Raw genomic sequence first — 18,074 nt, forward strand, 5'->3', positions numbered from 1 at the left:
TTCCAGTGGTGGACACTATTTTTTTTCCTTCACTGCTGTAATCAAATATTTTAAAAGTACTTTATCAGAACACTAATTCAAAAGATCTGATTCAAATGATCTGTTTAGAAGTAGTCTACAGTTAACAAATCATTGATTCAGCCGATTAATTCAGAGAGTCTGCAGTTAACTACTCACTAATTCAAATGATCTGTTTAGAGGTAGTCTACAGAAAATGAGTCACTGATACAGCGGATCAATTCAGAGAGAGTCTGCAGTTAATGACTCACTGATTCAAAGGATCTGTTTCGAAGTAGTGTACAGTTAATGAATCACCAATTTAGCTGATCAATTCAGAGAGTCTGCAGTTAATGACTCACTGATTCAAATTATTTGTTTAGAAGTAGTGTACAGTTAATGAATCACTAATTCAGCTGATCAATTCAGAGTCTGCAGTTAATGACTCACTGATTGATAGAAGTAGTGTACAGTTAATGAGTCACTGATTCAGCTGATCAATTCAAAGGGTGTCTGCAGTCAACGACTCACAGTTTCAAATGATCGATTTAGAAATACACAGTTAATAAATCGCTGATTAAGCTGATCAGTTATGACAGTCTGCAGTTAATGACTCGCTGATCCAAATGATCTGTTTAGAAGAGGTCTACAGTTATTGAGTCATTGATTCAGCTGATTAATTCACAGAGAGTCTGCAGTTAATGACTCACTGATTCAAATGATCTGTGTTGAAGTAGTCTATAATTATCGAGTCACTAATTCAGCTGATCAATTCAGAGAGTCTGCAGTTAATGACTCACTGAGTCAAATGATCGGTTTAGAAGTAGTCTACAGTTAATGAGTCACTGAATCAGCTGATCAATTCAGAGTGAGTCTGCAGTTAATGACTCACTGATTCAAATGACCTTTTTAGAAGTAGTGTACAGTTAACGAATCACTGATTCAGCTCATCAATTCAGAGAGTCTTTAGTTAACCACTCACTGATTCAAATGATCTTTTTATAGGTAGTCTACAGTAAATGATTCACTGATACAGCCGATCAATTCAGAGAAAGTCTCCAGATAATGACTCACCGATTCAAATGATCTGTTTAGAAGTAGTCACTGGTTTAAATGAACAATTAAGAGAGAGTCTAGGGTTGATAACTCACTTATTCAACCGATCACTTAAGAAAGAGTCTAAATCTCTTATTGATTCAAATGATTAGTTCAGAGGGAATCTATCTGGTTCAACTAATTAATTCAGAGGTAGTCTTTAGTTAATGACTCAATGATCTGATCCCAATGACTTAAATTATCTGTTCAGAACAAACTTACAGTTAAGGATTCATTTATTCAAATGATTTGATCAGACTGAGGCTACATGGTTGACAAACTGATTCAAAATTAGTCAAAACAGGTGATCCTCTTAAAAAAAAAAAACATTTTGTATTAATTGCATTTGAATTAATTTCTATGATCTCATTCGTACATTTTAGTATGATCTGCTCATCCATAGGGTTGGAGGTGGGGTTTTTGTACTGTATGACTTTGTAAGAATTAGCCCCTTTTCTGCCTATATAAAAATATTTATGTTTCTCTTGAGATTGGGCTGGCATATCAGTGTTTTTAATTAAATAATGTTTGTTTTGGGATGGGCAACACGATGGCTCTGTGGTTAGCACTGTCATCTCACAGCAAGAGCTAGAGGAAAATGAATGGATGAATGTTTTGGGATGCAAAACTTTTGAACACGCACGCACGCACACAGGCACATTTATTCACATATATCATAAACCCTGGAAAATAAGGCTCTGTTCCACACAAGCCATTTGTTGTAGTTCTTAAAAGTAGTTCCCTTTGGAGTGGACTTTGTGAGTTGTAACTATGTAGTTCGTTTTTATGCATACACGCTACACACTGACTAACATTCAAAAAGTAAAAAAAAATCATAATAGGAACTCTTTAATGAAGGCCCCGTTTCTTTTTTTCTGCTCTGCTCTCAAGAGCTTAGGTTGTGTAACACCTCAGACTTTTTCTCTTCATCCATCTACACTCACATGAGACCAATTAGCATGTATGTTAGACTGAATGTAGATGTTTTGGTGGAAAACATGGAGGACTGTCCTGGCCAAAGGCTTAATTGGAGTGAGTATACAACCGCTGTGTCATGTTGCCCTAAATTCCAGAAGCCACTTTTCCGTAAGTCACTTTTGGTCGAAAACACAGAGCCTGGGAGAGATTTTAATTGGTTGTCCTTCCTCTTCAAAGAATTGATTTTTACCACTGTAGTGGTGTGAATATTTAAACAGACAGAAATGTGGAGGATAACACATTATTTACAATCAGGTCCATAAATATTGGGGCATCGAAACAATTCTAACATTTTTGGCTCTATACAGCAACACAATGGAAAGCATTTACCTGCAGACTGTCAGCTTTAATTTGAGGGTATTTACATCCAAATCAGGTGAATGCTGTAAGAATTACAACAGTTGGCATATGTGCCTCTCACTTGTTAAGGGACCAAAAATAATGGGACAGAATAATAATCATAAATCAAACTTTTAACAATACATTGTAAAAAAAAAAAAAAAAACTCAAACTGTTGTAACAAACAAGATTTGCTTTACCTGCAGACTGTCAGCTTTAATTTAAGGGTATGTATATCCAAATCAGGTGAATGCTGTTAGAATTACAACAGTTTGTATGTGTGCCTCCCACTTGTTAAGAGACGTAAATGTAATAGGACAAAATAATAATTGTAAATCAAACTTTCATCTTTTAATACCTGGTTGCAAATCCTTTGCATTCAATTGATCCTTTGCTTTGACCCTCCTTAGTTACTGTTGCTACGCCTGTCAAGGTTTCATGCCTGGCACATCTATTACAATATGTACACACCTGTGTCAGACATTGACAGGGTTATAATTAGTTATTTTTGGCGAAATATCTATTTATTTATATATATTTAGTATAATATAAATATAATATTTTTTTGAGATATGCCAGAAAGCCAGACAAAAAAGCAATGTAGTATGCATTACAGGGGTATATTCACGACATAATACGCAACCAATTAGAAAATAATTTATTAAAAATTATAAAAAACAGTAGGTAGTGCTGTCGCCTCACAGCAAGAAGGTCACTGGGTCACTGGTTCAAACTTCGGCTCAGTTGGCGTTTCTGTGTGGAGTTTGCATGTTCTCCCTGCCTTCGTGTGGGTTTCCTCCGGGTGCTCCGGTTTCCCCCACAGTCCAAAGACATGTGGTACAGGTGAATTGGGTAGGCTAAATTGTCCATAGTGTATGAGTGTGTGTGTGATGTTTCCCAGAGATGGTTTGCGGCTGGAAGGGAATCCGCTGCGTAAAAACTTGCTGGATAAGTTGGCGGTTCAATCCGCTGTGGCGACCCCGGATTAATAAGGGGACTAAGCCGACAAGAAAATGAATGAATGAATGAATGAAGCTAGGTTAGCCACCTCATACGCTGACCATTCAACAGCTTAGTTCATGCACAGCAGGATAGGTGAAATTTAAAATTATAAAATATTAACAAATTAAACTGTGATTTCTCTTTTTTTTAGCCAAAAAAACCTGATTGACTAATTGTGCAATGAAATATATCGCTACTAACCGACGAGGAAACGCGCTCGAACAGCTTCTACATAATTAATTCACAGAAAGAAGAGTCAGAAAGGCAAAATTGATGGATTTGTGCCGAATATTAGCATCCTTGACCCATAACAATGTACAGCACCTATAAATGTCAGTATGTTTGTGTGCTTTTTATACAGCTTCTAGTGTAATTTGCAGCTAAGTGGAAAAAATGTACTACCAGCAAATATTAATCAGACACCAAATATAAAAACAGACACTAACCCACTATAACATCGTTATACATCATTTATTTAGGAACAATTATCCTAAAATGTATTAAGTACAGTATGCCCTTCACACATCCAACTGCCTGGTTGTCCTCTCAAAATTCTCTTTGAGTTTCTCTGTCTCTCAAATTTATCCTGGAGTCTGAAATGCTGTTTCATGTAGTCCATATTCATGAGAGAAATCAGAGAAATATTCATGTTTAGAGGTCTAGTCACAGCGCTGCAAAGTGCATGCAGTTAAGAAACATCCAACCCTGGATTAAACAGACAGATGTATACATGAAAGCACAACATGCTCTCTGTCTCCTCAAAAGCAAGTGTGATTCGTGCATTTGAACAACAAACAAGAGAAAACCTAGTTGTACCTTCAGTAAGATTAGACAACGGCACCAAAGGAAGACGCCTTCTTTGTCATAAGAGAAACAGAGAGGCCTAAATCGACGCTCAGTGGAAAATAAAGCAGCTTTGTAAGCAGAAGTGTGTGATATCATGAATAAATCTGACATCTGCAGGTCTCAGGTGGGACGTCTGACAGCGTGCAGGTTTTTTTGACAGCGCTTCAGGCTGTGTGTTGAAGGGAAGGGAGGATTAGATCCAGGGTGCAGCTGCTGGTTTTGTGGATTAGAGATGTCTGTCCCTCTCACATACTCGCCCCACAGGAGGCCTAACCTTAGGGCAGCTCGTTCTCCTCGACACACAGGCTGGAGTTTACTATAGGCTCCAACAGCCATCAGGCTAATTAGGATTGATCCGCCATAGCAGAGGCACGGTTCAGTCTGTATACATGAGCATCTGCTGTGGGGACGGCGTGATAGGACAGTGTAGGGCAGATTATCTCTAGATCCTGCTTGGGAGGAGGTAGATTTGTTGTTCTAATGACTGCGATTGTCAAAGGGAAATCTGGCTCAGTGTTCAGCGGTTCATGTTGGATTATTGCTGGGCTTCTGACCCTTATTGAAAAAAAGTTTGCATTTAAAGTTGATTTTGAATTTTTAAATGTATTCATTATTTTTTTTTCATTATTTTTTTTTGCTTCATTAGGATCACTAGGTCAGAAAAAAATAACACTTTAAATAAAATATACACTACCAGTCAGAATTTTAGGATCGTTTTTATTTTTTATTTTTTATTTCCTCCATTTACTTTTTTAAAGATGTTATTCTGTTCATTAAGGCAGCATTTGTTAAATGTAAAAATAAAATATTAAATAAGTAAATATTTATTTAATAAATATTTAATTATTACTTATTGTATGTATTTTCAAATGAAATTATTATTGCTTTTATTACTATTACCATTAATAATAATTCATTCATTCATTTTCTTTTCGGCTTATTCCCTTTATTAATCCGGGGTCGCCACAGCGGAATGAACCGCCAACTTATCCAGCAAGTTTTTACGCAGCGGATGCCCTTCCAGCTGCAAGCCATCTCTGGGAAACATCTATACACACTCATTCACACTCATACACTACGGACAATTTAGCCTACCTAATTCACCTGTACTGCATGTCTTTGGACTGTAGGGGAAACCGGAGCACCCGGAGGAAACCTGGCGAATGCAGGGAGAACATGCAAACTCCACACAGTAACGCCAACTGACCCAGCAGAGGCTCGAACTAGCGACCTTCTTGCTGTCAGGTGACAGCACTACCTGCTGTGCCACTGTATCGCCCAAATAATAATAATAATAATAATAATAATAATAATAATAATAATAATGATACATTTTAGAGGGATTTCTGAAGGATCATGTGACTCTGAAGACTGGAATAATAAAGCTGAAAATTCCTCTTTAAAATCACTGGATTAAATGATTAAATTAAATAATAAACTACTTTTGAACAGGTATTTTATAGTGCATAAACGTAATTATACACTAAATAATTATACACATAATAAGGTAAAATAAATATTTAGTTAAGTTTTTTAAGTTTTAATAAAAATATTAAGTTTTAATATTTGGCACATTATCAAAACAAACAAATTCATACTTAATAATACTTAACATTAGTGCTGGGTGCAATTACACATCTGAAATAAAAGTTGTTTTGACATAATATGTGTTTGCATTATATATGTTTATTATGTATATACAGTATGATACATACACATACATAGAAACAAAACAATACAAAACAATTTTGTTACATAGATATTTATATTTAAATGTCATTTGAATCATATAGACTGTTCATTCAACTGTGGTGACCCCTGATAAATAAAGGGACTGAGCTGAAAATAAAATGAACGACTACTTTTGTACAGTTATTTTGTAGTGCAATAACATTTCACAATTCTACAATTTGTCCTGTATTTTTGCTGAAATAAATGCAGCCTTGGTGAGCAGGAGAAGCTTATTTGGTAACACTTTACAATAAGGTTCATTAGTTCATGCACTATCTTACATTAACTAATCATGAACAACACATGTACAGCATTTATTAATCATAATTGAACATTTACTAATGCATTATTAACATTCACGTCCATGCTTGTTAACATTAGTTTAGTTAACATGAACTAATAATAAACTACTGTATTTTCATTAACTAACGTTTATTAACATGAGTATATACTGTAGTAAATGTACTGTTAAATGTTTGTTCATGTTAGTAAATGCATTACTTAACATTAACTAACAAACCTTATTGTAAAGTGTGACCGCTTATTTTAAAACATTTAAAAATCCCACTGACCCCAAACCTTTGACCACTATTGCATATAAAATAAACATTTTCTCAAATATATTCATGGCTGTGTTAGTTATATATACATAATAAATACACACAGCACACACACTTAAACTTTTATTTTGAATGCAATTAATCGAGATTCATTTTTGCCCAGCCCTGATATTAAAATGAAGTTAAATAAGTACATTTGAGACCCTGGACCACAAAACCAGTCATAAGTTAATAACTGATATTTATATATAACCTAAATAAATAAATAAACTTTACATTGTACATTTTGATAGGAATGAACATTATATGGCTGAGATAAATATTTGGAATCTGAGGTTGAGGCAACACGGTGGCTCGGTAAATAGCACTGTCGCCTCACAGCATGAAGGTTGCTGATTCGAGTCACTGCAGGGTCAGTTGGCATTTCAGTGTGGAGTTTGCATGTTCTCCCCGTATTCACATGTGTTTCCTCTGGGTGCTCTGGTTTCCCTCACAGTCCAAAGACATGCGCTATAGGTGAACTGAATAAACCAAATTAGCCATAAAGTGAATGAGTAAGTATGGATGATTTCCAGTACTAGATTGCAGATGGAAGGGCATCCGCTGTGTAAAACATATGGTCGATAAGTTGGCGGTTCATTTCACTGTGACGAGCCCTGATGAATAAAGGGACTAAGCTGAAGGAAAATAAAAAAATAAAAAAATATATATAAATACTGAGAAAATCACCTTTTAAAATGGTCAAAATTAAGTGTTTAGCAGCACATTACTTTAAAAAAAATTAAGTTTAGATTTTTTACAAAATGTCTTTTTGTTAAATCTTTTTGTCTTTATTTGAATACTATAGTTAAAACAGATCGGTGTTTTAAATGTGCCTGGCAACAGTTCTGTCCAGTTTCATCCTTTTAATAAATATTCGATATTGAAAGAATCATTGTGGATACATTTAATGTACAAGGCAACATACTTTCCTAAATATTTAGATTATAATGTTCAGTCTGGTGTTTATTATTATCTATATACAACAAAAAATAAAACATTTTAAATACTTAAACTCATTTTACTCCATAATCATTTAATTTCACAAGCTGTGAAACAAAAAGGGTGATGTTTAACACTGAGTGAACTGTCTCTTTAAGAGAGCAGCTCCACCTCTGTTCCTAGCAGCTCTTTGTTGCAAGTGATTGACTGGAACTGTTTAAGGTGCAGGCTTTGTGCTTCAGCCATTTTACAGTTCGCATTAGCTGCTACATCGGTTCATACATCAGGTCATATACATTTACAAGTGCATCGGGCCTTGTGAATCAGACCACAGCTTAAGACTCCATTAGAAAAGGCACTGAGAGGAAACAAACACAAGTAGCACACGACAGTCTAGACTGCAAAGTTCGTACCATGCGCTTGCTATTCTATTCAGTTAGCTTTAAGTCTATTTGTACAGTAAAGCGCGTCAAACGCAGGAAATGCCCAATTTGGGCCACAGGATGTCTAATACCATCTTTGCATTGACTTCACAAGTAAATCACTCATCCGCATCTGCTTACTGCACAGGCTGCCAAACAATTCCTTCCCCTCGTCCATGTAATGTAATGATTGTAAGGGCGCAGGTGAGATGTTATTTTTTAGGATTTACTTAAGTACATTACGTATGGTGCATATGCAACGTCTTTAAGTCATATAAAAAAATTCATTACAAACTGAAATAGTTATTATTTGATTAAATGGTTTAGAATCAGGTTTTTAATGTTTTAATAAAATGTTTTTTTTAATATTAACATTTTTGCAATTATTTTGCGTTTAAACCGGAAATTTTGCAGGATCGCTAAAATTTGTAACTTTTTGTTGATCTTGTATTGGATTCAGCCATTGCAAAATCGCAAAAAATAAATAAATAAATAAATAAAAAATAAAAAACGAGGGGGACTAATAATAGTTTTAATTACTAATTTCTAATAATTTATTTCTTTTAACTTTGACATGATGACTGTCCAGCCTGAGCAGATCGCTGGTAAATACACAGTTCGCCAATGAACTACAAGTCTGCCAGCAAAAGAACTACAAGATCCAGTCATGCACCACTTACACACCTGAGCTAGATCCTGTCTGATAGTGAGGGGCCAGGTTATGAAGACCTTTGTATGTTAAGAGAAGGATTTTGTATCGTATACAATAGTGAACAGAGAGTCTTTTTGCACTGATATGTTTTCCTTCCCTTGTCTTCCGTGTTTTTGAACCTTACATTGTTTTGTTTGTTTTATTCATCAGTTTGCCCCTGTGTTGACTGTTGCTTGCCTGACCATTCTGCTAAACAAACCTGGTTTAGAGCCGCAACCCTTCGTCAGCGTCCACTTCAGTTACCATGACAGTACATAATATTTTACTAGATATTTTTTTAAGATACTAATATTCAGCTTAAAGAACAATCTAAAGACTCAATTAGTTTAATTAGGTTAACTAAGCTAGGGTAATTAGGCAAATATTTGTATAACAATGGTTTATTCTGTAGACAATTGAAAAAAAAATATTACCGAAGGAGGCTAATAATATTGACCATAAAATGTTTTTTAAAAAACAAAAAACTGCTTTTATTCTAGCCAAAATAAAACAATTATGACTTTCTCCAGAAGAAAAAAATAATAAAGGAAATACTGTGATAAAATCCTCTGTTAAACATCATTTGGGAAATTTACTGGGGGGCTAATAATTTAGACTTCAACTGTGCATGTCTGAATAGCTGAAATGAACAGTTCTGGGAGCATACAGTCTTATGCTTGTGAATTACCAGTGCCCACCCTCATCCCACTCCATGCGGCGCTGGTGCACCACATACGGCTAAACCCATCAGACACGCTATTTCAGGAAGGCAGACGCCCATGTTACCAAGAAAGTGCATGAAAATAAGCGGCCTCAGAGCCTTGGATGCTTTCAGCATGAAAGAAGATTGGTTCAGCGGTGCAAGGTTTGGGGTGGGGTTTTTAGGAGGGCAAGAGGCTTGTTTTGTGGCCGTTTGCCCGTCTGCAGTGCCTTCACATTCGCACATTTGTTGAGATGATGTTGATGGGAGAGAGCATGAACTGCCACAGGGGAGAGATGAATGAAGACGAATCTTTCTTCTGCCCTAATAATGACAGTCAGCAAAACATCAGCAAATTGTGTGTGTGTGTGTGTATGTGTGTGTGTGAGAGAGAGAGAAAGACTTTGACTTTGACACACTTTATCAAAAAAAATTTAACTAACAATATACACCACACAAAATAATAATAAAAAAATTATAATAAAAAATAATAATAATAATTGAGAGAGAGAGAGAAGGAGCTTGATATGCCCTTCCAGCCGCAACCCAACACCAAGAAACACCCATACACTCTTACATTCACGCACTTTTACTATGGCCAATTTAGCTTATTTAATTTACCTATGGTGCATGTGTTTGGACTGTGGGGAAACCAGAGGAAACCCACGCCAACACGAGGAGAACATGGAAACTCCACACAGAAATGCCAACTGACCCAGCAGGCTTGAACCAGCGACCTTCTTTCTGTGAGACAATTGTGCTACCCACTGTGCCACCGGGCTAAGCCAAAGTTTTTGGGAAATAATTCAACCTATATATATATATATATATATATATATATATATATATATATATATATATATACATATATATATATATATATATATATATATATATATATATATATATATATATATATATATATAATATATACATATATATATATTTTTTTAATTTACTCATTCTCATGTTTTTGCTTCAACAGGATTCTAAGAAATACAGCAGTTTGAACTGTAGTTGCCAAATTACTAAAACCTTATCAGTATGATGGTGAAAACTGTACATTTCTAGTCAAACCATCCTACAAAAGCCATAAAATAAGACAAAAAGTGCTGGCGGTTTGATAACCCATTTTATACTAAAATGCCAACCCAGACAATAAATAGTTTTTAACTGATAAAAATGGCAATAGAGTAAGCTGCAGAGCTCAGTTCTCAACATTATAAGCTGTCACAGTTAGTAAATGAACAGTATAAATTCATTCATTCATTTTATTGTCGGCTTAGTCCCTTTTATTAATCCACATTAAAGCCACAGCGGAATGAACCACCAACTTATCCAGCAAGTTTTTACGCAGCGGATGCCCTTCCAGCCGCAACCCATCTCTGGGAAACATCCCCACACACACACACACACTACGGACAATTTAGCTTACCCAATTCACCTGTACCGCATGTCTTTGGACTGTGGGGGAAACCAGAGCCCCCGGAGGAAACCCACGCAAAGGCAGGGAGAACATGCAAACTCCAGACAGAAACGCCAACTGAGCCGAGGTTTAAACCAGCGACCCAGTTACCTTCTTGCTGTGAAGCAACAGCACTACCTACTGCGCCACTGCCTCGCCCAACAGTATAAATAAAAAACTAAATAAGGACTATGGCGAATATATATATATATATATATATATATATATATATATATATATATATATATATATATATATATATATATATATATATATATATATATAATAATTTTCTATAGTGATTTCTGTATAGTTCAAAGCAAAATATAAATATAATAATGAATAATAATTAAAAATAAATAAAATAATTAATTTATATAGTATTTAAAACAATAATTATATTGATATGGTTATTTTGGGAGATAAAAATAAAAGTTTATTTCAAATATAAATATGATATTTTAGTATATACATCATTTCAATGTGATTATGCCATTGGCCCATGAACATTCCCTGCCTGTTGTCAAACTATTTTAATAATTGTAACAAGAGGCAATTCAATCATATTTCAATGTTCAAACAGCTGTCATAACTTTATTTATCTTTGTGTGAACCTTTTAGGATTGTCGGGAGCTATTGAAATTAAAAATGTAAAACAGGAAATCTGTTTGGACCATTGTTACTGTTTACATACCTCAAAATGGTCTATAGATTATAAATCATACTAAAATAAAACTGATTTGTGTGCTGTAATTGTTTTTCATAGAACCCATTTAACCACAGTTCACAGTGAACACATCTGTCCAACTTCAAATATAGAAAAAAAGCAACCACAGATGACAGGAAATTGCTTCACATTATACTTGTGATTTATATTCCATGTTTAATTAAAAGATAGCACAGGTTTAAATTGAAATGAGGAATTAGAAAACATTTATAATTTTTAATTTTATGGAAAAAAAATATTTTTTATTATATAATACGAATAGAAAATAAAGCTAATTACAATTTTCTTAAATTTTTTTTAATATAGGATGTTCATGCTTGGCCCAGTGTAAATGAACTAGCCCAGTAAAAGCCGCACTGACCTCCACTGTAAGCGAACAGTGTGCTGCTTTATGGGCTTATTGTATTGCGTTGAGTCAGGCAGGGGAAGAGCAATATTGAGGCCATCTGAACTCCAGTTACTGTCAGATTTCCAATCAAAGCTTCCTGTCTGCGGCGCTCTGGTATTTTCATATGGTTTGTGACAGTTGTGGCCGACTTGGGAATAACTCGCTTCTGTACAACAGAACAAAGGAGTGAAGATGAAATGGATGTTAGGTTAAAGGTCCCTGCTTTAAGCTTACGTCGAAAGTTTCAGAGGCCATTTAGCAGATGCTTTTATACATTTTCTGACAGGGAGACCTAGTTTTGAGACCTACACAGATTTTGTTTTATAGTAAAAGGCTTTGAAGGTTTTGTTCTTTGCCTTGTGGAGATTTACTGTGGTTGTTGTACATTAGTTTACAGGTGTATATGTAAAAACACAAGAGCTGCACAATATATATTTTCTAAATTAAAGCTGTTTTAAAGCATTTACAGTATGTGCAACAAAAGATGAGTTGTATTTACTTTATAAGGCGAAAATTATTCATTTTTTGTTTGTATTTATTTTCTGAACCATGGTGAATAAGTGGAATGGATTAGATTAGATTATGACTGAACAGAATAGAATAAAACATAACAGAAATAAGAAACCTGGGTAAAAACCAGGCTCTTTCAAGAGATCAGTTCTCTTCTGGCCTAAATGAATGAACATGGTGTGATATCGATCGGAAAATGTCGCATCGAGATTAAGAAAGAGTTACTGCTGCAATACTATATACTATATTGAAGATAAAACATTTATTGCTTTTTTCGCAATGTCATTCTTTACATTTGTTCTCTGTTCAGGAAACCTATGATTACCTAAACTACTTCTAAAATGCTCATGTATGAACAATCAGCATGTTTATATTTTCAAAATACTTCATTATGTATGATTTTTGGGCCTTTTTCCTCATGGAGCTCAAAATAATGTCTTCACAAAGTTAAAACTTACTGGTGTTGATCTGCTTGATAAAATGATAGAATGTGACAAAATAGAATAAATATAGAAGGAAATAGAAAAGCATAGAAGGAAATGGAATAGAATGGAACAGAATAAAATGGAGTAGAACGGAATGGAACATAAAAGAACAAAACAGAATATATATATAAAAAATGGAACATAACTAGAATACAATGTAATGGAATAGAATAATAAATTAATATAATAAACCATAATATAAAACATATATAGTTTATACTGTATATGAAATATAATAAAGCAGACAGGAATAAATAGAATAGAATATACAATATATAGAATAAAACAGAATAGAATAGAACAGAAGAGAATAAATTAGAGCAGTATGGAATGAAACAGAATAGAATACAAAATGGAAGGAAATAGAGTGTAATAGAATAATAAAATAATGTAATATTCCATAATATATAAAATATAATCAAGAGAAAGAAAAATAATAGAATAAATAATACATAGAATAGATGGAACTGAATAGAATAAAATCGAATAGAATAAAATAGAAGGAAAAAGAATGTAATATAATGGAACTGAATAGAATAAAACAGAATAGAACAGAATGGAACTGAATAGAATATAATGGACTAGAATAGAATGGGACAGAATGGAATAGAGCAGAACAGAATGGCACAGAATAGAACAGAATGGAATAGAACAAAGAAGAATATAATAGAACAAAATTGAAAAGAATGGAAAAGAATGGAACAGAAAAGAATAGAATAAAATGGAACAGAATGAAATGGAATTGAACAGAATGAAACAAAATAGAATATAATGGAACAGAATGGAATAGAACCAAGCAGAATGAAATAGAATAGAACAGAACGAAACAGAATGGAATAGAAAAATGGAACAAAAGTAGAATAGAATGGAATGGAATAGAATAATACTATAATATAATATACCATAATATAAAAAATATAGAGTGTGTAGTGTATATGAATATAAAAAAAATAGAATAGAATAGAATAGAATAGAATAGAATAGAATAGAATAGAATAGAATAGAATAGAATAGAATAGATACAGGCCAGCCATCTTTTTTTTTTCCAACAGGATTGCAAAACCTGGGCAGAAAGTACTCAAGGGATCCGCTCTCCACTGGCCTAAATGAATGAGCACAGTGTGATATTGATCAGGATATGCCACACTGACATCAAGAAAGAGTTACAGCTCCAATAGAGAAATGCTATATTGAAAATAAAGCCTTTATTGGTTTTCCTGCAATGTCATTCCTCACATCTGTGCTCTGTTCATGTGGGCTCAGATCACCTGCGCTGCTTCTGGAATGTTCTGCTCACTCAATGATTCATCTTTTCTTTTTTACTTCTGCTCTTGCTTACAGTCTATCAGGCTGTTAATTATATTACCATCACACACACACACACACACACACACACACACACACACACACACACACACACGCACACACACACACTAGCCCTTCCCCTCTCTCAAACCGCTCTCCCACACACTGAAGGTGGTAGAATGAACAGCGCATGCTAAACTCGCACATGTGCGTCTCTCAGGCCACAGACAAGGAAAAAATCTCCAATCCCATGTCTTTTATCTCCTGAGCTCACGTGACCAAAACGCGGGACACCTTGAGCTCACCTGCCACATTTCTGTCTCCCTCCAGGTCCATCTGTAATTCTCTGTCGTCCTCCGTGCTCCACGCTGAAGAACAGGATCCTACACACACACACACACACATCTCCTCAGGTAGGCTCTTTTATTCTCGTTTTCTGGCTTTTCCTCCAGTCTTTCTCCTGTTCTCTGCCTCGCTGCTCGCCATGCTGCAGAGATGCTGCGTCATTGTGTGTGTAACGCTCTGGCACAGAAGGTGTGTGACAATCCGACAGGCTTATACGGGAACAACCGGCATTCTCATTTCTTCCAAAACCCCACTGGATCTTTGCGTTTCTTCCTTCTGCCTGCTTCAGCTCATTCTGAGAATTAATTTTTGATGTGTTGTCAGTGCATTTTGGAGCATCATTGTACCTGTTAACAAGTTTGTGCATTTTTTGAGCATCATTGAAGCTGGATGTGCTCATAGCTGGAGTTTTGTATGTTGAAAAGACTGTTGTCTTGTGTTGTGTCTCTTGCTGGTCTGATGTTTGTTGGAGTCAGGGTGACGTGATGATGCCTGTCTAGACACCTGCCATTAGTGTCACCTCAGTCTGTCCAGGTATATAACAGTCACACTGGCAGTGATTTGGTGATAATGTGGGTCATCGGGGGTGGGGAATTCCATATCAGAAAGTCTATATCTACATCTATATAAACGCAAATTCTATATCACAATGCTAATCACTGAATGTCAAATACAAGTTGTATAGTTTCCATGATATGTAACTACTCACACTCTGATTTTTAAAAATGTAATTTATATTTAGTGATGCAAAAAATAAACAAATAAATACAATTTATTTATGTTTCAATTCGGTGATTCATTTACGGATTACTTTAACATAAGAGTTTTTGTTCTATTTGCACATTCATAGAGGGATTCTCAGGGGCTTATTTTTATTCATGATCCATTTATATAATATTCTGTACATAGAGCAGGTAATATAAGTATTGAACTTGTCACCATTTCTCAGAAAAAATATTTCTAAATGTGCTCTTGACTTAACATTTAATCATATATCATTGAGCAAAATGCTGCATGAGTATATTTATGGGAATAACTAAATATACATACAATATTAGACAAATATATATATTGATTTTTATAGATATCAGTTTGTATTTTGTGCCAAACATCATTCAAATTTAGGGCTTCATGGTGGCACAGTTGGTAGCACATTCGCCTCACAGCAAGAAGGTCGCTGGTTCAAGCCTCGACTGGGTCAGTTGGCATTTCTGTGTGGAGTGTGGATGTCCTCCCCGTTTAGAAATCATTCCTCCCCATTTTGAAATATATTTTCTGAGAAAGATGGTGAAAAGTTCAATACTTACTTTTACCCACTCTGTGTACAGCATAATACTGTATACAAATGATTTGTAATTAAAAATAAGTTCCTGAGGTGTCCCTGTGGGTTTCCCCACAGTCCAAAGACATGCGCTATAGGTAAATTAAATGAGCTAAATTGGCTAGAAGGGCATGCACTGCGTAAAACATATGCTGGATAAGTTGGTGGTTCATTCTGCTGTGGTGATTCCAGATTAATAAAGGGACTAAGCCAAAAAGAAAACGAATTAATAAATGAATAAATGAATGAATGAATCATTTAAATTTTAAGCAAAAATGACATTTAATTTGTTAATTTGTTTTCATAAATATATAAAAAGTTATTTTTTTTTTTATCTGTTTTAAATAAGAGCTTAATTTGGAAAAATTTAAGGCGATTTTCTCAGTATCTTCGTTTTTTCTTAGATTCCAGATTTTCAATAGTTGTATCTCGGCCAAATATGAGAAGTCTATTTATTCAGCTTTCAGGTGATGTAAAATTCTTATTTATTCAATCATTGATTTCCCTTTGGCTAAGTCCCTTATTTATTAATGGTTGCCACTGCAGAATGAACTGCCAACTATTCCAGCAAATGTTTTATGCAGAGGATGCCCTCAGCCACAATCCAATTCTGGTAAACACCCATACACTCTCCTATTCACACACACGCACTCATATACGGCAAATCTCATTCGTTAATTTTCCTTCAGCTTAGTCCCTTTATTCATCAGGGGTCGCCACAGTGGAATGAACCACCAACTTGTCCAGCATATTCTTTAACAGTAGATTCCCTTTCAGCTGCAACCCAGCACTGGGAAACATTCATACACACTCATTCACATACATACACTACGGACAATTTAGTTTATACAATTCACCTGTACCACATGTCTTTGGACTATGGAGGAAACCGGAGCACCCGGAGGAAACCCCTGTGAACATGGGGAGAACATACAAACTCCACACAGAAACGCCAACTGGCATTGAAAAACATTGAAATGTGTAAATTTTGCTTTATTAATACATTATATATGTGGATGTCCAGATCCGGTCACGTGAAATGTCGGAATCTCCCGATCAGGATATATATACATATATATTTACATACACATGGCATGACATCAATTTGTTGCAGAGACGGTTTTGATTAAATGCCTGCAAAGTAGAACACGAAAGCAGCTGAAAGCAGAAAACAGGAGTATGTCTGTGGTCTGGAGGTATTATAAAGTTGATGACGACAACATTGCCATAGCAAACACTGACATATGTAAACTTGGGATTGCCTGCCGGGTATTTTAAGTCGAGGTGCTAAGTGTTTTTATATTTGATTTTTTTGTTTGTTTACTGTTGTACTAAAGTCCAAAAGTGAAGGATTGATGTTAGTTATGACCTGATTGTTCAAGCTACCTCACAGAATTGCTCTGATGTTGAATGTTAAAATAAGGTAGGCAAACAAAAATTAAGGGACATCGTGGATCTGCTTTTTTGCTCTTCTTTATTCTTTTTTTTACATGCATTAAAGGAGTATTGGATCGGGTTTCGGTAGATACTCAAAATCAAATGTGCAAAAAAACCTGATCGGGACATACCTGATTATATATGTACTCCATATATCCTATATGGTTTGTATTGTGTATTATTAAGTGAAATCGACCCTAGTTAATCAAGTAATACAAACAAATAATACCTATTTTATAAATGTAGGGGTATTTTATCTTCATGAAGCTCTTTTCTATACATTAAATGTTCATTTGACTGGTGTACATATATAGTATATTCTAAGTATTCCTTGTTCACTATTTCTCTATAGGAAACATTTCTTAATGCTATGGACTGATAATATTGTACACTATAAGAAATACATGCAGCAGGTTTCAGAACAGAAATGGCTACCTTTAGATTACAATAATAATTTCAGTTGAGAAAGAGCTGTAGTATATAGGAAGATTGTGTCAATAATTGATTATGGGCCACAGATTTATTAGAAAAATAATACATATCCAAGATAGCAATGCAGCCACAATGCCAAGCAATTATCTTCTAGTATTTCAATAGAGTGATGGCATTTATTAAATCTGTAGTATATATTAAATAAATACCAGCACTCTATTGAATTATTAGAAGATAGTTGTTACCACACTTAAAGACACTGTTCAGATGCTGCATTTTAAGACATTTGGCAGTTTTTGTCTTTAAACAGTTCTTGT

At 34.8% G+C, this 18,074-nt stretch overlaps 1 protein-coding gene across 33 annotated transcripts in view; it reads left to right on the top strand.

The window, feature by feature from the left end:
• The window catches only part of map2 (microtubule-associated protein 2), a 208,839-nt gene that overhangs the window by 63,277 nt on the left and 127,488 nt on the right, over positions 1-18,074 (top strand). For all 33 annotated transcript variants that reach the window (XM_009304861.4, XM_009304864.4, XM_009304863.4 and 30 more), the window contains exon 2: positions 14,553-14,635. The gene's annotated coding sequence lies outside the window, so the exon portion shown is untranslated. The remainder of the gene's footprint in view (positions 1-14,552; positions 14,636-18,074) is intronic.

Source organism: Danio rerio, chromosome 9 (assembly GCF_049306965.1).
Source record: "Danio rerio strain Tuebingen ecotype United States chromosome 9, GRCz12tu, whole genome shotgun sequence".
NCBI classification, from domain to species: Eukaryota; Metazoa; Chordata; class Actinopteri; order Cypriniformes; family Danionidae; genus Danio; species Danio rerio.